We start from the raw sequence: 20,470 nt of genomic DNA, 5'->3' as shown, positions 1-20,470 counted from the left end.
AGTTCTTGCTAAATTAACAGCAAAAGCCATGCTGAAAAGTGCAAGGGAGCAATCAGGGAGGGCTGGAGTCGTGCTCGGGAGCTGTGTCCGTGCGTGAAGGTTTACGTGTCTCGCTGGATAGTGCCCAGAGAGTTGGTCTGATCACGCTGCAGAGCTCCAGGAGACATCAATCTGTTTGCTTCTTTCCTACACCAAGCTTTAAAGGCTGGCTTGGATAGTCCAATGGGATTCAAACGTAACGTTCCTCCAAGAAGGCCTTGGGTAACTCATTTCCCAAAATTCAAACTTCTTTTCCCAGGGAGGCTGAATTTCCTCCAGAGCAATCAAATGATCAGGTTTTGCACAGAAGAGCTGCTGTGGTTCCAAGCGTCTTTATTTTGTCTATGCTGCCTTAAGGAAGCAGGCTGTTCTGCCTTTTGCTTTTGGTGATGGAAGTCGGGAATGGCCAGCGCTGTGCTTCATGTCAGGATGGTTTCGTTCTCGTCTTATTGAAACGTTTGCTGGATGCAAAGAAAAGAACAAGCCCTCCGTCTCTTCCAGGGCCCTGCTCTTTAGTCCGCTCTCAACATCACCGGCAAAGAGCTGCTGCTTCTCTTCTGCACTGGGTGTTTGGACATCTCTTTGCTAGAGGGACAAGGTCCCTTCGATCAAGAGACTGAAGCAGAAGCATCAGAAATTGACATTCCTCCAAGTTTTCCCCCAGTGCCTCAAGTTCCAAAGCAAAGAGAAGGGCATGGCGATGGTGCCATTTTCTACCTCAGGGATAAAGTCGTGGCAGGAATCGTAGTATGGAACATCTTCTACAGGATGCCTATTGGCGGCAAGGTCAGTGCAGGACTGGTGTGCTGAACAGTGAGTCTTGCTTAGATTGGGGATATTCTTGTGGAAAATTCCATCTGCCCATTTAAAATGATGAAAAAGAATTGGAGATGCTCTGTGTGCATTGGGACGAGACTTGCAAGAAACTTGGAGGTTGGTTGTGCTTTAGTTGTGTCGAGGGTTAAGATTGCGGGGTGACAATAAAACCCTGGCAGATGTATTGTTAAACTCCTCTCCCCCACGCACTTCCCCCTTGTGCCCCTCCCTCTCCACTTTTCCCACTCAGCACAGGCGATCGGGAGGGAAAGAAGGACAGGGAGAAGAGAGTTGGAAAAATGAACAATGTTTTACTAATGCTACTAATAAGAATAGAGAAAATAATTGAAAATATACAAAACCAATCTTGAAAGCCTCAGCAACTGCAGAGCCGGCACCCCATGTCCTGGACTGGACTCTGCAGCCAACCGGAGCTGGATTCAGTCTGTCACTGGCCTCAGTTCGCAGGGACGACTTGCAAAGTCCTCTCCTAATGTCGGTCATAAGCAGAAGGGAAAAGGCAAAAAAAGGGACGAGATCCTCGTGATTTCCCACTTTTATATGAAGTATTCATGTGAATGGAATGTTATACACAGTTGGTCAGTTTCTTGGTCACCGGTTTCTCGTCGCCACTCTTGCGAGATGTCCATCCGTGCTTATCAATAAGTTTGCATTCCATTGCTATATTTACCAAAACATGTGTCTGGTGCTCCAGGAAAATGCAGCTAATATGAAAGCTTTAGCTGACAGGCAAATTCACTAAAAGAGTAACTTGTTTTAAAAAACAACAAGACAAGTCGTTAGCAGTGCAGGTCAGAGCGGCTTCCAATCATCTCCTTCTTTAGAAGTGCTGTTTCGTCTTAAGCTTTTAGACTTTTTTTCTAATTTTTGGTGCATGCTTTCTTTCACCTCTCCCAAAATCACTGAGTCGTGTATGAACTAGTGGCACATCATGCTGGGGGATGGTGGGGACACGTTGGCCTTCCACTTAGGGTGGTGTAGATGTTGAGACTTTGGGATTTTCTTCTTTTCCTGTGCTGACATAGGGCATGAAAAGAATGCCTACTTTTTCCAAGGATTTGTCTGCTCCCTAGGCTGAAACCAAACTGCATGGAGGGGGGAAGAAGTGTGCTAGGGGAGCAAAAGGAGATTGAGAGCTTGCAAGGACCTTGTTAGGGTCCACTCAGCGATGGACTCGTGATGGTTCATTTACGTTCTTCTCGAGGCACAAAATTAAGGCATCTGAAACGCCAAGGGCTTAGAATGCAATCAAACAGTGTTACTTTATTATTTTGCCCGTACAGCGGCACGCGATGGCGAGAGAGTAAGAAAACAGGAAAGGAAAAAGAAACAGGGAAAGAAGAAGGAAAAGAGGGGAACGAGGACTGGTTTACCAGCAGATGAGTTCCAAAGGTGTCCGTCCCTCTGGGGTCCAGTCCCGTGGAGTCCTGCCGGTCCTCCATGGTGGTTTGGGATCCTCTGGTGGGGAGATCTCAATGGCGTCCAGTCAGGAACCATCTTTATACTTCTTCACCCCCCCTCGCTCCCATTGTTTCAGGCCAATCTCCACCTTTGTTTCTCAATCCGGGCTTAACTGTGCAGGCTCGAAAAGTCTTTGCCTCTCTTGCCAGCGCTTGTCTGCGCCTGCGTGGCCTGCACTCAGGGCTATCTCTCTGGTCCATTGGGTGACCTCAGGACCCTTGGCCAGCTTCTGGGCATGCTCTTTTTTGTTGTCCTTTGTTCGAGGGAGCGGGTGAGGGACAAGGTGTGACTGAGGCTGCAGGTATGAATCCATCTTCTGGACGGCAGCGATTGTCCCTGGGTCAGAGAGACCCATCTAACAATCCCTTTTAGGAGGTGGGGGCTAGCTTGGCTGAAGCAGCAGGCAAACTCCACACAGCAGCCATTGTTAGCAGTAGCCTTCCAGGCTGGAGACCCCTGTGCAACACAATGCTTCTCCTCAGGCCTCTGTCTAAGTCACTGTCAGTCTGTTCTGGATGGCGATGTTCAGGCAGATACTGGTTTTGGACCGACTCTTACAGACCTGGAGCAGATTCTGAGAGTTTGCTGTTCCAGAAAGGTTTGGCTGGTGCAGCAGCTGAGAGGAAATGGCCAGCTATGATGGGTCCCCAGAGTGATGCTTTGGGACCAGTGGCACGTGCATCTCCCTAACCAGGCAGTAGAATGCACTTTGGGCCCGGTAGAAGGAAGGTGGCAGAGGCAATGCATTGGAGAGCTGGCAGGATGAAACTGGGAGTTGGATGAGGCCACCTCCTTTAGCAAGTGAGTCAGTGAACAGCTCACAAGTACTGTAAAAGCGCACCTTGGGAGAACCCTGGTTGTCACTAAAGGGGGAAACGGTAGATTCTATTGCTGAAAACGGACTGTGTGGTTTTGTGGATGTGGCTTCAGCCTTCTTCTTGAAAGGAGGCTCATACCTACTTAAGAAAACTCATGACGATCGTGTTGAAAACAAAGTATCAGTGTGGTGAGGCTGTAGAGTGGCCCTTGGTTTGTACTGCAAACAAGCTCTAAATGCGGATTCTTGCAGGTGCAGCGGAGCAGGCAGCAGCATCTGAGCAAAGCTCTGGGGGACGGGGTCCTGTGTGCTGGGGACAGCTTCCCTCGCCATTCTCTGCTCCCTCCTCCTTCAAGCAGGGGCTGCCCCAGGCCGCGCACAGGCAGTCCCACCCGGGCCCGGAGGTGGGTGTCTCCGTGGCGACCGCCGGGCTCTGTGATGTGGGCACCTCGTCATAACCAGAGGCCATTGTTACATGGGGTTGTCATAGCCAGAGGCCATTGTGACACGGGGGTCCCCGCCCTGACCGTGGGGGTATTTAAGGAGCGAGAGCCCTGGGGTGCTCACTCCCAGGAGAGCAGCTTCTCAGGAGCAGCAGCTTCTCAGGAGGCAGCATCTCCCCTGGGTGCCCGTTGCAGCTCTTTGGTAGACGAGACCCAAGATGCCCATCGACGAGGAGGCGAACGCCCACTCCCAGCCCTTTGGGCTTCCCCCCTTGCTCCACAGGCCACAGGGGAGGGACGGGACAGGGCAGGAGGGAAAGGCCGGTGGTTGGACGGGGCCGCAAGCAGCTGCTGCAGTGCCGGGACTGCCACCTCCATCCCCTGTGTCCTGCTCCTCCTCCTGCTCGGAGGTCAGACACAGCGTGGGCCAGCACAGCATCCAGAGCACCTCGGTCACCACCTCGGTGCGGGAGCGCGTCCAGGACCACCGTGAAGGTCCCCAGGAGGGGTCTGGCTGGCCTCGCAGCACCAACACCGAGGCAGCAGCAGAGGCAGAGTGCCCAGCACCTGCCCCACAGGGCCCCACAGCCTACGACGCAGCTCTGTGGGACACAGCCCAGCGCATCTTCAATGAGAGCTTGCGCAGGGCTGTGGCTGAGATCATGGGAGCTGGCCAGGAACCGGAGGAACAGCAGGACCTGGCCCAGCGCATGGATGTGGAGGATGAGAACAACAAAGAGGGGTGCCAAGGCAGAGACATCTTCATCCCCAGCATCTGGATCAGCCCCTCGTTCCAGGAGCACCTCCAGGATGCCCCTGCAGGTCCCCAGGAGGGGTCTGGTGGCACGGAGGCAGCAGCAGAGGCAGAGCGCCCAGAGCTTGTCCAGCACAGCCCCACAGAGGACGATGTGGACCTGTCTGACATTGTGGAGCACATCATCAATGAGGCCGTGGAAAGGGCTGAGGCTGAGATCCAGGGACCTGGCCAGCAAGCTGTGGAACAGCGGGACCTGGCCCAATGTGTGGATGTTCCAGTGGCAGCACCAGCACCTGCAGGACTTGAAGCCACTGAGGCTCGTTTGGCAGGAGACAATGAGGGACAGGCCAGCACAGCCCCTCTCGTCCCAGCTGCAAACGCTGAAGAAGAGAACACAGTTTCTCCAATGTCTGCAGAGCATGGAGGAGAGACCAGCACAGACGTGGCCTGCCCAGCGCAGGGCCCAGCTCCACGGCGACGGCCTTCCCGGTTCCGGAGGGCGCTGCGGGCTCTGCGCAGGGCTTTTCGCTGCAGCTGCGCCGCGGGACAGCAAGAGGAGTAGAGCCCGGCTGCCAGCGCCACGCGGGTGCGTGCGCAGCGTCCACGCCAGGGATGGGTGCATGGACAGCGACCGCGGGATTCACCTGCCCTGAGGACATGGTGCTGCCAGCCTCTGCTCGGCCTTGGAATGTTTTTAGAAATCATTAAAGCCAATTAAAAAAATGACAGTTTTCCCCCGTGCTCATCTGTTCCTGCTCCACCTCGGGACAAAGAAGGCTGCAGGAAATCTCTGTCCTCGGGGTGTCCCGGCATTGGTTGCGGGAAGCCCTGGGCTGGTGCTGCCGCAAGCCGGCGGTTTGGCTGGATCCCCCTCAGGCTCCCTTCCCACCTGCCTGTCTCCAATTCCAGTCAAGGACTTGGAACATTTGAGATCTACTGCCGACTTGGCCTGGTTGATCTGCACCGTACGGCATCCCCTTCGTCTCACAAGGAACCTCCCCATTGCGGGGGTGTTTCGGAGCACCTACATGAGCTGATACCGTTGAGACCCTCCAAACCCACACGTGGTCCCTCGCCTCCACTGAGGGTCTTCCAAGTCAGGAAGAGGTGGCTGCTCGCTCCCTTGCTGGAAATCTGAGCCATGATCCATCTCTGCACAAGGCTCTGATGCACAAGGCTTCCAGCGTCACGAGAGCACGTTCAGGCCTGAGAGACCGGGGAGAAGCGCCGCAAACAGTGCTGGTCTTGACAAGAAATCCACCCGCTCAGAGCTTCGTCTCAGATGCGAGTTACTCTGCCCTGGGCTTTCTGGGGCCCAAAAATGGAGGGAGGCTCAGGTATAAACCCAGTTAGCCAAGAGCTGCAGCAGCTGCTGATCCCTGTGTGGCGCATTGCAAACCAGCCAGGGCTGTCACAGTATCACAGTATCACAGTATGTTTGGGATTGGAAGGGACCTCAAAAGATCATCTAGTCCAATCCCCCTGCTGGAGCAGGAACACCTAGGTGAGGTCGCACAGGAACATGTCCAGGCGGGTTTTGAATGTCTCCAGAGAAGGAGACTCCACAACTTCCCTGGGCAGCCTGTTCCAGTGCTCTGTCACCCTCACTGAGAAGAAGTTTCTTCTCAAATTTAAGTGGAACCTCTTGTGTTCCAGCTTGATCCCATTACCCCTTGTCCTATCATTGTTTGCCACTGAGAAGAGTCTGGCTCCATCCTCATGGCACTCACCCTTTATATATTTATAAACATTAATAAGGTCCCCCCTTAGTCTCCTCTTCTCCAAACTAAAGAGACCCAGCTCCCTCAGCCTTTCTTCATAAGGGAGGTGCTCCACTCCCTTAATCATCTTCGTTGCCCTACGCTGGACCCTCTCCAGCAGTTCCCTGTCCTTCTTGAACTGAGGGGCCCAGAACTGGACACAGTATTCCAGATGTGGTCTCACCAGGGCAGAGTAGAGGGGAAGGAGGACCTCTCTTGATCTACTAACCACCCCCCTTCTAATACACCCCAGGATGCCATTGGCCTTCCTGGCCACAAGGGCACAGTGCTGGCTCATGGTCATCCTGTTGTCCACCAGGACCCCCAGGTCCCTTTCCCCTACACTGCTCTCTAATATGTAATCTCCCAACCTATACTGGAACCTGGGGTTGTTCCTGCCCAGATGCAGGACTCTACACTTGTCCTTGTTAAATTTCATCAGGTTATTCCCTGCCCAGCTCTCCAGCCTGTCCAGGTCCCGCTGGATGGCAGCACAGCCCTCCGGTGTGTCAGCCACTCCTCCTAGCTTGGTGTCATCAGCAAACTTGCTGATAGTACACTCAATTCCCTCGTCCTCGCCCCTGTCTGTGGCTGCTGCATGCCCCGGGCTGCAGCCTTCGCAGCATCCTCCTCTTCCCCAGCACGCCCGTGCACTGCACAGAACCAGAGCTGATTGCAATGACTGGGTCAGCACCGGGCAGCAGCAGCATGTCTCTTCCCAGCCTCCAGCTGCCGAGTTGCCCTGCGGGAAATTTCTGCCTGGGAAGGGCACAGTTGATTGCGATCGGCCGGGGGCTCAGGACAAAGCACAGCACCGCCACGTCCCCGGAGCAGAGCCCTTCTTTTCCTGGCTTGGACTGGAGTATTCCTCCTGCTCACAGCGCGGTCCTTCTCTGGGATAAGGTGACGCCAGTGCTTTCAGGGAAATTGGAACGTCATGATGGAGTGGACGTGAAACAGCCACACTTCCCAAAAAAGCCAAAGGAGTAAAATTGACATGGAACAAAGCAAGTAACTTGCCACAGCTGTCCAACCTGCGCTCCTCAGGCGGGAGGTGACCGGCGACATGTTCTGGTGCTGCGGGGCTGTGCCGCAACAAGTCAGTTGGGGCCGTGGCCAGAAAGGTAGTGATGTACATCTAGAGATGCCCATATCGTTTTGTGGGAAGCATCTGTTTCCTCGGCATGATTTTGGAACACTTTTGACACACGGGACTTGCTGGGCCCCAAATTACAGCTGCGTAAACTCCTCTAAGCCTCCCAGCTCCAATTCAGCAGGTGCCCAGATCAAGGTGTTGACACAGCAATGTGTACTTCTCTTGAATCTGTATTATATGTTCTCTCTGAAATCAACACTTCCTTCCTCGGAGCAATCTGGGTCCCAATGTAGGCTACTAAGCCATTGGACTTGTTGACAGTAGTTTACCAACAGTAATTTGCCAACAGGAGGAGTTCTTGCTAAATTAACAGCAAAAGCCATGCTGAAAAGTGCAAGGGAGCAATCAGGGAGGGCTGGAGTCGTGCTCGGGAGCTGTGTCCGTGCGTGAAGGTTTACGTGTCTCGCTGGATAGTGCCCAGAGAGTTGGTCTGATCACGCTGCAGAGCTCCAGGAGACATCAATCTGTTTGCTTCTTTCCTACACCAAGCTTTAAAGGCTGGCTTGGATAGTCCAATGGGATTCAAACGTAACGTTCCTCCAAGAAGGCCTTGGGTAACTCATTTCCCAAAATTCAAACTTCTTTTCCCAGGGAGGCTGAATTTCCTCCATAGCAATCAAATGATCAGGTTTTGCACAGAAGAGCTGCTGTGGTTCCAAGCGTCTTTATTTTGTCTATGCTGCCTTAAAGAAGCAGGCTGTTCTGCCTTTTGCTTTTGGTGATGGAAGTCGGGAATGGCCAGCGCTGTGCTTCATGTCAGGATGGTTTCGTTCTCGTCTTATTGAAATGTTTGCTGGATGCAAAGAAAAGAACAACACCTCCGTCTCTTCCAGGGCCCTGCTCTTTAGTCCGCTCTCAACATCACCGGCAAAGAGCTGCTGCTTCTCTTCTGCACTGGATGTTTGGACATCTCTTTGCTAGAGGGACAAGGTCCCTTTGCTCAAGAGACTGAAGCAGAAGCATCAGAAATTGACATTCCTCCAAGTTTTCCCCCAGTGCCTCAAGTTCCAAAGCAAAGAGAAGGGCATGGCGATGGTGCCATTTTCTACCTCAGGGATAAAGTCGTGGCAGGAATCGTAGTATGGAACATCTTCTACAGGATGCCTATTGGCGGCAAAGTCAGTGCAGGACTGGTGTGCTGAACAGTGAGTCTTGCTTAGATTGGGGATATTCTTGTGGAAAAATCCATCTGCCCATTTAAAATGATGAAAAAGAAATGGAGATGCTCTGTGTGCGTTGGGACGAGACTTGCAAGAAACTTGGAGGTTGGTTGTGCTTTAGTTGTGTCGAGGGTTAAGATTGCGGGGTGACAATAAAACCCTGGCAGATGTATTGTTAAACTCCTCTCCCCCACGCACTTCCCCCTTGTGCCCCTCCCTCTCCACTTTTCCCACTCCGCACAGGCGATCGGGAGGGAAAGAAGGACAGGGAGAAGAGAGTTGGAAAAATGAACAATGTCTTACTAATGCTACTAATAAGAATAGAGAAAATAATTGAAAATATACAAAACCAATCTTGAAAGCCTCAGCAACTGCAGAGCCGGCACCCCATGTCCTGGACTGGACTCTGCAGCCAACCGGAGCTGGATTCAGTCTGTCACTGGCCTCAGTTCGCAGGGACGACTTGCAAAGTCCTCTCCTAATGTCGGTCATAAGCAGAAGGGAAAAGGCAAAAAAAGGGACGAGATCCTCGTGATTTCCCACTTTTATATGAAGTATTCATGTGAATGGAATGTTATACACAGTTGGTCAGTTTCTTGGTCACCGGTTTCTCGTCGCCACTCTTGCGAGATGTCCATCCGTGCTTATCAATAAGTTTGCATTCCATTGCTATATTTACCAAAACATGTGTCTGGTGCTCCAGGAAAATGCAGCTAATATGAAAGCTTTAGCTGACAGGCAAATTCACTAAAAGAGTAACTTGTTTTAAAAAACAACAAGACAAGTCGTTAGCAGTGCAGGTCAGAGCGGCTTCCAATCATCTCCTTCTTTAGAAGTGCTGTTTCGTCTTAAGCTTTCAGACTTTTTTTCTAATTTTTGGTGCATGCTTTCTTTCACCTCTCCCAAAATCACTGAGTCGTGTATGAACTAGTGGCACATCATGCTGGGGGATGGTGGGGACACGTTGGCCTTCCACTTAGGGTGGTGTAGATGTTGAGACTTTGGGATTTTCTTCTTCTCCTGTGCTGACATAGGACATGAAAAGAATGCCTACTTTTTCCAAGGATTTGTCTGCTCCCTAGGCTGAAACCAAACTGCATGGAGGGGGGAAGAAGTGTGCTAGGGGAGCAAAAGGAGATTGAGAGCTTGCAAGGACCTTGTTAGGGTCCACTCAGCGATGGACTCGTGATGGTTCATTTACGTTCTTCTCGAGGCACAAAATTAAGGCATCTGAAACGCCAAGGGCTTAGAATGCAATCAAACAGTGTTACTTTATTATTTTGCCCGTACAGCGGCACGCGATGGCGAGAGAGTAAGAAAACAGGAAAGGAAAAAGAAACAGGGAAAGAAGAAGGAAAAGAGGGGAACGAGGACTGGTTTACCAGCAGATGAGTTCCAAAGGTGTCCGTCCCTCTGGGGTCCAGTCCCGTGGAGTCCTGCCGGTCCTCCATGGTGGTTTGGGATCCTCTGGTGGGGAGATCTCAATGGCGTCCAGTCAGGAACCATCTTTATACTTCTTCACCCCCCGTCGCTCCCATTGTTTCAGGCCAATCTCCACCTTTGTTTCTCAATCCGGGCTTAACTGTGCAGGCTCGAAAAGTCTTTGCCTCTCTTGCCAGCGCTTGTCTGCGCCTGCGTGGCCTGCACTCAGGGCTATCTCTCTGGTCCATTGGGTGACCTCAGGACCCTTGGCCAGCTTCTGGGCATGCTCTTTTTTGTTGTCCTTTGTTCGAGGGAGCGGGTGAGGGACAAGGTGTGACTGAGGCTGCAGGTATGAATCCATCTTCTGGACGGCAGCGATTGTCCCTGGGTCAGAGAGACCCATCTAACAATCCCTTTTAGGAGGTGGGGGCTAGCTTGGCTGAAGCAGCAGGCAAACTCCACACAGCAGCCATTGTTAGCAGTAGCCTTCCAGGCTGGAGACCCCTGTGCAACACAATGCTTCTCCTCAGGCCTCTGTCTAAGTCACTGTCAGTCTGTTCTGGATGGCGATGTTCAGGCAGATACTGGTTTTGGACCGACTCTTACAGACCTGGAGCAGATTCTGAGAGTTTGCTGTTCCAGAAAGGTTTGGCTGGTGCAGCAGCTGAGAGGAAATGGCCAGCTATGATGGGTCCCCAGAGTGATGCTTTGGGACCGGTGGCACGTGCATCTCCCTAACCAGGCAGTAGAATGCACTTTGGGCCCGGTAGAAGGAAGGTGGCAGAGGCAATGCATTGGAGAGCTGGCAGGATGAAACTGGGAGTTGGATGAGGCCACCTCCTTTAGCAAGTGAGTCAGTGAACAGCTCACAAGTACTGTAAAAGCGCACCTTGAGAGGATCCTGGTTGTCACTAAAGGGGAAACGGTAGATTCTTTTGCTGAAAACAGACTGTGTGGTTTTGTGGATGTGGCTTCAGCCTTCTTCTTGAAAGGAGGCTCAGACCTACTTAAGGAAACTCATGACAATCATGTTGAAAACAAAGTATCAGTGTGGTGAGGCTGTAGAGTGGCCCTTGGTTTGTCCTGCCAACAAGCTCTGAATGCGGATTCTTGCAGGTGTAGCGGAGCAGGCAGCAGCATCTGAGCAAAGCTTTGGGGGACGGGGTCCTGTGTGCTGGGGACAGCTTCCCTCGCCATTCTCTGCTCCCTCCTCCTTCAAGCAGGGGCTGCCCCACGCCGCGCACAGGCAGTCCCAGCCGGGCCCGCAGGTGGGTGTCTCCGTGGCGACTGCCGGGCTCTGTGATGTGGGCACCTCGTCATAGCCAGAGGCCATTGTGACACGGGGCTCCCCGCCCTGACCGTGGGGGTATTTAAGGAGCGAGAGCCCTGGGGTGCTCACTCCCAGGAGAGCAGCTTCTCAGGAGGCAGCAGCTTCTCAGGAGCAGCAGCTTCTCTAGGAGGCAGCATCTCCCCTGGGTGCCCGTTGCAGCTCTTCGGTAGACGAGACCCAAGATGCCCATCGACGAGGAGGCGAACGCCCACTCCCAGCCCTTCGGGCTGCCCACCTTGCTCCACAGGCCACAAGGGAGGGACGGGACAGGGCAGGAGGGAAAGGCCGGTGGTTGGACGGGGCCGCAAGCAGCTGCTGCAGTGCCGGGACTGCCACCTCCATCCCCTGTGTCCTGCTCCTCCTCCTGCTCGGAGGTCAGACACAGCGTGGGCCAGCACAGCATCCAGAGCACCTCGGTCACCATCTCGGTGCGGGAGCGCGTCCAAGACCACCGTGAAGGTCCCCAGGAGGGGTCTGGCTGGCCTCGCAGCACCAACACCGAGGCAGCAGCAGAGGCAGAGTGCCCAGCACCTGCCCCACAGGGCCCCACAGCCTACGACGCAACTCTGTGGGACACAGCCCAGCGCATCTTCAACGAGAGCTTGCGCAGGGCTGTGGCTGAGATCATGGGAGCTGGCCAGGAACCGGAGGAACAGCAGGACCTGGCCCAGCGCATGGATGTGGAGGATGAGAACAACAAAGAGGGGTGCCAAGGCAGAGACATCTTCATCCCCAGCATCTGGATCAGCCCCTCGTTCCAGGAGCACCTCCAGGATGCCCCTGCAGGTCCCCAGGAGGGGTCTGGTGGCACGGAGGCAGCAGCAGAGGCAGAGCGCCCAGAACCTGTCCAGCACAGCCCCACAGAGGACGATGTGGACCTGTCTGACATTGTGGAGCACATCATCAATGAGGCCGTGGAAAGGGCTGAGGCTGAGATCCAGGGACCTGGCCAGCAAGCTGTGGAACAGCAGGACCTGGCCCAATGTGTGGATGTTCCAGTGGCAGCACCAGCACCTGCAGGACTTGAAGCCATTGAGGCTCCTTTGGCAGGAGACAATGAGGGACAGGCCAGCACAGCCCCTCTCGTCCCAGCTGCAAAGGCTGAAGAAGAGAACACAGTTTCTCCAATGTCTGCAGAGCATGGAGGAGAGACCAGCACAGACGTGGCCTGCCCAGCACAGGGCCCAGCTCCACGGCGACGGCCTTCCCGGTTCCGGAGGGCGCTGCGGGCTCTGCGCAGGGCTTTCCGCTGCAGCTGCACCGCGGGACAGCAAGAGGAGTAGAGCCCGGCTGCCAGCGCCACGCGGGTGCCTGCGCAGCATCCACGCCAGGGATGGGTGCATGGACAGTGACCGCGGGATTCACCTGCCCTGAGGACATGGTGCTGCCAGCCTCTGCTCGGCCTTGGATTGTTTTTAGAAATCATTAAAGCCAATTAAAAAAATGACAGTTTTCCCCTGTGCTCATCTGTTCCGGCTCCACCTCGGGACAAAGAAGGCTGCAGGAAATCTCTGTCCTCGGGGTGTCCCGGCATTGGTTGCGGGAAGCCCTGGTCTGGTGCTGCCGCAAGCCGGCAGTTTGGCTGGATCCCCCTCAAGCTCCCTTCCCACCCACCTGTCTCCAATTCGAGTCATGGGTGTGGAACATTTGCGATCTACTGCCGACTTGGCCTGGTTGACCTGCACCGTACGACATCCCCTTCGTCTCACAAGGAACCTCCCCGTTGCGGGGGTGTTTCGGAACACCTCTATGAGCCAATTGCCCCTCCATTTTTAAGTCCCTCGCCTCCACGGTGCTGGTGCTCTTCCATCAACGGCAGCAAGTGCAGCACTGTACCCTGTTAGTGAGTCCGTCCCGGCAATGCATAATCTTGGCTTTCGTTTCAGTCCCACCATCAGGGCATTCCCACTGCCCTTGGTCTCTCCTTTCACAGCCATGTCAATAACTTGCCAGGAGCAATCACAAGCCTTGTGTCTCTCATTCTCTGGACCACCACACAGCTCGGGGATGCCAGCAGCCCCTTCCCTTAGGGACTGCTGCATGGCAGGGTGCTGAGCTCTTTCATGGATTCTCTGAATTAGTTTCACTTGTTTTTCTTCACAGCTGATGAGAATTTTCTCTGTACAGCCCATCCAGGGTCCCTTGCCCTAGAGACTGGAGGTCGTAGGTGTGCTCTGCTTCCCCTAGCCCAGCTGTGGGGCCCAGGAACAGCTGCACTTGCCTGACTTTTTTTCCTCCAAAGCTCAGCTGTTTGCCCCTCTCCCACAGGCTCTAGTTCCTGGAGGCTCTGCACTCCAGGTGGAGCAGCAGCAGCTGGGTGTTGACAGAGGGTAACGTGTGGCCCTTCTTTAGCTTATCAGGCAGCCCTGATTGCTTGTCTCCAGGCTGGTGGGGCCGTGACTGCTGCCCTGGGAACTGCTCACTGCCACGCTCTGACTCCTGCCTGACACCAGCTTGCTGCCATGTCGTGCTTGCTGCCTGCAGCCCTTCTTGCTGCCTCGCTGTCGTGCCTGCCTTGTTTGCTGCCTCACTGTTTCCATCTCTTTTACCCACCTATTCTGTGTATTGATGCTCCTCTCAGATTCTTCAGCAGGGGACACAGAATCATAGAATCACAGAATCGACTGGGTTGGAAAAGACCTCAGAGATCATCGAGTCCAACCCTTGGTCCAACTCTAGTCCGTTTATTAGATCATGGCACTAAGTGCCATGTCCAATCTCAGTTTAAAAACCTCCAGGGACGGCGAGTCCACCACCTCCCTGGGCAGCCATTCCAATGCCTGACCACTCTCTCTGTAAAGAATTTCTTTCTAATATCCAGCCTAAATTTCCCCTGGCAGAGTTTAAGCCCATGCCCCCTTGTCCTATTGCTAACTGCCTGGGAGAAGAGACCAATCCCCACCTGGCTAGAACTTCCCTTCAGGTAGTTCTAGAGAGTGCTGAGCTCACCTCTAAGCCTCCTCTTCTCTAGACTAAACAACCCCAGCTCCCTCAGCCTCTCCCCATAGGTCTTATGCTCAAGTCCCTTCACCAGTCTTGTTGCTCTTCTCTGGACTCGCTCCAGCACTTCAATGTCTTTCCTGAACTGAGGGGCCCAGAACTGAACACAATACTCCAGGTGTGGCCTCACCAATGCAGAGTACAGGGGAAGGATCACTTCCCTTGTCCTGCTGACCACGCTATTTTTGATACAGGACAGGATACCATTGGCCTTCTTGGCCACCTGGGCACACTGATGGCTCATGTTGAGCTTCCTGTCCATTAGTCCCCCAGGTCCCTTTCTGTCTGACTGCTCTCCAGCCACTCTGCGCCCAGCCTGTAGCGCTGCAGGGGGTTGTTGTGACCAAAGTGCAGCACCCGGCACTTGGCCTTATTGAACTTCATCCCATTGGAATCATCCCATTTTTCCAGTCTGTCCAGATCCCTCTGCAGAGCCCTCCTGCCTTCCAGCAGGTCGACACTCCCTCCCAACTTGGTGTCATCAGCAAACTTGCTGATGATGGTCTCAATCCCTTCATCCAAATCATCAATAAAGATGTTAAATAGGACTGGACCCAACACCGACCCCTGGGGAACACCACTAGTGACCGGCTGCCAGCTAGATGCAGCCCCATTCACCAGCACTCTCTGGGCCCGGCCCTCCAGCCAGTTCTTAACCCAGCGTAGAGTACACTTGTCCAAGCCATGGGCTACCAGCTTTTGCAGGAGTATATTATGGGAGATAGTGTCAAAGGCCTTGCTGAAGTCCAGATAGACCACATCCACAGCTTTCCCCTCATCCACCAGGTGAGTTACCTGATCATAAAAGGAGATCAGGTTGGTCAGACAGGACCTGCCTCTCCTAAACCCATGCTGGCTGGGTCTGATCCCTTGTCCATTCTGAAGGCGCTGTGTGATTCCATTCAGGATGATCTGCTCCATAACCCTGCCAGGCACTGAGGTCAGGCTGACAGGCCTGTAGTTGCCAGGGTCAGCTTTGCAGCCCTTTTTGTGGACTGGGGTAATATTGGCCAATTTCCAATCATATGGGACCTCCTCAGTGAGCCAGGACTGTTGGAAGATGATGGAGAGCGGCTTGGCAAGTTCTTCTGCTAGCTCCCTCATCACCCTAGGATGGATCCCATCTGGTCCCATTGACTTGTGAGGATCCAGATGGCTCAGTAAATCACCAACTATTTCCTCCTGGAATACAAGGGGCCTATTTGGGTTCCTATCTCTGTCTGCTTGAAAACAATTAACTCACATTCCTGACAAGTTGCTTGATTTTCAGAGGCGCAATACACGGAGCACATAATATGTACTGTAAAACTCACAAATAACATGTTGATAGCAAACATTAGCATTCTCTACTGCTAATCTCAACACTCGTGCTTCCTCAGCTTCTAAGTTTTCAACCTGCTTACTGATGGCCTCTTGAAGATAGTCAATAAATTGCATGTAATTCTCATTGGGACCCTGATTAACAGTTGCAAATTATTTGGCTGCTTTGTTGGTTTCAGGCACCTCTCTCATAGCTTTATATGCAAAATCTGTTGACTGCCTCAGGATTTCGGAACTAATCGTGCCTGTAGTTGTGGCGTGTCAGTTAGTGTCTCTTCCAGGAGTTGTGGGATACCTGCCCCTTTCAACGAATCCGCATAGTTCTGTCCTAAATGATCTATAGCTGTTACCTTTCACAGAGTTCTTTTGCCCAGTTCTCATCTGGCGACTCCTTCTGCTCTTTCGTAGGAGTTAGAGGGTTAAAAGACAGTAAAAGCAGATTGGTAAAATTGGTAAAAGGACTGACAGTACACTTGTTTACGACTTTAGCATTCTCCTCTTTCACAGGGTCTTTGAGTAAGTTGTCTGACTCCAATCCTCTGGACTTGCTGCTCTCACGAGGGTTAGATGATGGTACAGGAGGCCACCCGCTCGGCATTTTTCCTCCCCCCGCCCCGGACTGCAACGCTGCAAAAATTCCGGCAGCAGCAGATCGTTCAGCCTTAAGGTCTTTTAAGACAGTCCCATGATTTCCATTGCTGACTCTATCCCATTTTTCCTGCTCTATATTGTCCCAAAGTTCAAGTTTTGAGTCACTAATGCTCGTAACAGTCTTTTCAGGTTTTAATTGCTTCACTGTAGTAATTATCAGTTTCCAGGCGGTTACAAGGCCGAGAATATATTTTTCACAGTGACTTATTGCCTTCCACAACACAGTTCCCATTTTTTTTTCCAAGTCCCTATTTGAAAAACTCCTGACAGGTCAGCAGGATACCCATTGCCTCTGCACCAAGTTAATAGTCCTTTGAGGTTCTCCGTTGATTTATCATCATCTATAACCGTATCCCATAACACATCTCCTAGTTTTCTCCGCTCTCCCTCATCAAACAATAAATCAGGATCCTGAAAACACCCTTTAGTTCCCTGTTGCTACTAGACCAGCTAGCTGTTTAACGCAACTATTATCAACCCCCTGCTTTTCTAAAAAGCTCCGTAAAAGATTTAGGGCTACTTCTAAATCCATGCCTCTATTATTCATTATGACGGATTACAATACCTCCGTTCCTCCTCCTCCTCCTCATCCTCCTTGTAAAAACGATATCCTTGCAGCCCTTCAGCCTTGTAGCCCTGCAGAAGCGAACTTCAATTGGTTCAGGCGTCGGAGACGACACACCGCAGCACAGTGTTCGGTCGCTCTTTGCCCGCCGGTCGCTGCTCCCGGCGCTCTGTTCTCTGTCCGTCACTCAGGCTCCGCGGTCTTTGCTAGTTCTTGTAAGTCCCCGTTAATCCTTGTAAGTCCTCGTTAGTCCTTCAGGTCCCCGTTCGGGCGCCAAATGTCGGGGATCGAGACCCCGGCATAGTTTCTGGCCTGCGGCGACGGAGGAAGAAATGCGGCCAATTCAATGTGAATGATAAGCATACTTCTTCCCTTTATTGATACAGAGCACAGACTTTTATAGTGGTTCTATTAGTTATGCCTACTCGTCAAACACCGATTTGATAGCATACGCAATGAGCCCATCCCAACATACATAATGAGTCTATCCCCTTCTGTGGCCCTCCTGGTATGTGAATTCCCTCGTTATCTCAGAGCTGCCTCCTGAGACTTGTTTATCCAGGCCTTTCTCAGGCAGTACCTTCTCACTTACCCTCAGCTCATGCTAACTGAGGCCTACTTATGCTAACTAGAAAAGATCCTCCTCGTAGAGAGGGTCTCATGCCCTTTCTCTCTTAGCCATTCTCCAACACTAGTCCTATCCCCCTGCTGGAGCAGGAATGCCCAGGTGAGGTCGCACAGGAACATATCCAGGCGGGTTTTGAATGTCTCCAGTGAAGGAGACTCCACAACCTCCCTGGGCAGCCTGGTCCAGTGCTCTGTCACCCTCACTGAGAAGTAGTTTTTTCTCAAATTTAAGTGGAACCTCTTGTGTTCCAGCTTGATCCCATTACCCCTTGTCCTATCATTGTTTGCCACCGAGAAGATCCTGGCTCCGTCCTCATGGCACTCACCCTTTATATATTTATAAACGTTAATAAGGTCACCCCTCAGTCTCCTCCAAACTAAAGAGACCCAGCTCCCTCAGCCTTTCTTCATAAGGGAGGTGCTCCACTCCCTTAATCATCTTTGTTGCCCTATGCTGGACCCTCTCCAGCAGTTCCCTGTCCTTCTTGAACTGAGGGGCCCAGAACTGGACACAATATTCCAGATGTGGTCTCACCAGGGTGGAGTATAGGGGAAGGAGGACCTCTCTCAATCTACTAACCACCCCCCTTCTAATCCACCCCAGGATGCCATTGGCCTTCCTGGCCACAAGGGCACAGTGCTGGCTCATGGTCATCCTGTTGTCCACCAGGACCCTCAGGTCCCTTTCCTCTACACTGCTCTCTAATATGTAATTTCCCAACCTATACTGGAACCTGGGGTTGTTCCTGCCCAGATGCAGGACTCTACACTTGCCCTTGTTAAATTTCATTAGGTTATTCCCCGCCCAACTTTCCAGCCTGTCCAGGTCTCGCTGGATGGCAGCACAGCCTTCTGGCGTGTCAGCCACTCCTCCCAGCTTAGTGTCATCAGCAAACTTGTTGATAGTACACTCTATTCCCTCGTCTAAATCGTTAATGAATATATTGAATAATACTGGTCCCAGTACTGACCCCTGAGGCACTGCACTAGATACTGGCCTCCAACTAGACTCCGCACCATTGACTACCATTCTCTGGCTTCTCTCCCTAAGCCAGTTTGCAACCCACCTCACAACTCTATTGTCTAGACCGCACTTCCTCAGTTTAGCTGTGAGGATGCTGTGGGAGACTGTGTCAAAGGCTTTACTGAAGTCAAGGTAGACCACATCCACCGCTCTGCCATCATCTATCCACCTTGTTACATTCTCATAAAAGGCTATGAGGTTGGTCAAGCATGACTTACCTTTGGAAAAGCCATGCTGACTGCCCCTAATAACCCTCTTATGCTTGAAATGCCTTGAGATGGCACCAAGGACAAGCTGTTCCATTACTTTCCCAGGGACAGAGGTGAGGCTGACCAGTCTATAATTACCCGGGTCCTCCTTCTTGCCCTTTTTGAAGATTGGAATGACATTTGCTTTCCTCCAATCCTCAGGCACCTCTCCCGTTTCCCAAGACTTGGCAAAGATGATGGAGAACAGTCCAGCAATGACTTCAGCCAGCTCCCTCAGCACCCGCAGATGCATCCCATCTGGACCCATGGATTCATGGATGTCTAGACTATTTAATTGCTCCCTAACCCAGTCCTCATCGACTAAAGCAAACTCCTCCATTGACCTGGACTCTGACTGAGACTATTTGACTGTCACACTGACACTCTATGACATACTGGCACTGTGACTCTGTGAAACTGTGACTCTGTGACTCTGTGACTGTGACTCTGTGACTCTAACACTGTGACTCTGTGACACCGTGACACTGTGGCTATGACTCTGTTACTCTGACCCTGTGACTCTGTGACTCTGTGATTATGTGACTGTGACTCTGTGACTCTGTTACTCTGAGATTATGGCTGAGTGACTCTGACTCTGTGACTCTGATTCTGTGACTCTGTGACTATGTGACACTGTGACTGTGACTGAGACTCTTTGACTCTGACACTGTGTCTCTATGACACTGTGACACATTGTGAATCTCTGACACTTTGACACTCTGACTGTGACTCTGTTACTCTGACTCTGTTACTCTGTGACGCTGTGACTTCGTGACTCTCTGACACTGTAACTGTGACTCTGTTAGTCTGACTCTGTTACTCTGTGACTGTGACTCTGATTTTGTGACACTGTGACCGTGACTGAGACTCTCTGACTGAGAATCTGTGACTCAGTGACTGAGACTCTGTCACTCAGTGACACTGTGACTCTGTTACTCTGACTCTGTGACTCTGTGATTCTGTGACTGTCACTCTGGGACACAGTGACCCTGTGACTCTGTGATTCTGTGACTGTCACTCTGTGACACAGTGACCCTGTGACTCTGTGACTGTGAACAAGACTGTCACTGTGACACTGTGACACTGTGACACTGTGACACAGTGACTGTGACTCTGTGACTCTGTGTCTTTGTGAATCTGTTACTGCGACTCTGTGACTAAGTGACTGTAAATGTGACTCTTTGACTCTTAATCTGTGAGTCTGTGACTTTGTAAAACACTGTGACTGTGACTGAGACTCTTTGACTATGGCACTGAGACTCTGTGACACAGTGACCCTGTGACTCTGTGACTGTGATGCTGTGACTGTTATTGTCAGTCTGTGACTCTGTGACTGTCACTGTGATATTGTGACTCTGTGACACTGTGACTCTGTGACTCTCTGATTCTGTGATTCTGACTCTGTGACTCTGCGATTCTGTGACACTGTGACACTATGCCTGTGACTCTGTTACTCTGACTCTGTGACTCTGTGACTCTGATTCTGTGACTGTGTGACACTGTGACATTGTGACTATGACTTTGTTACTTTGATTCTGTGGCTCTATGACCCTGTGACTGTGACACTGTGACTCTGTCACTCTGTGACACTGTGTCTCTGTCATTCAGTGACACTGTGACTCTGTTACTCTGACTCCGTGACTCTCTGATTCTGTGACTGTCACTCTGACACAGTGACCCTGTGACTCTGTGATTGTGAACGAGACTGTCACTGTAACACTGTCTCTCTATGACTCTGTGACACTGTGACACAGTGACTCTGTGACTCTGACTCTACGTCTTTGTGAGTCTGTGACTGTGACTCTGTGACTGTTATTGTGACTCTGTGACTAAGCAACTATGACTAAGACTCT

This window comes from Streptopelia decaocto (genome assembly GCF_964273445.1).
Source record: "Streptopelia decaocto genome assembly, contig: HAP1_SCAFFOLD_110, whole genome shotgun sequence".
NCBI classification, from domain to species: Eukaryota; Metazoa; Chordata; class Aves; order Columbiformes; family Columbidae; genus Streptopelia; species Streptopelia decaocto.
This window is presented reverse-complemented; position numbering follows the sequence as displayed.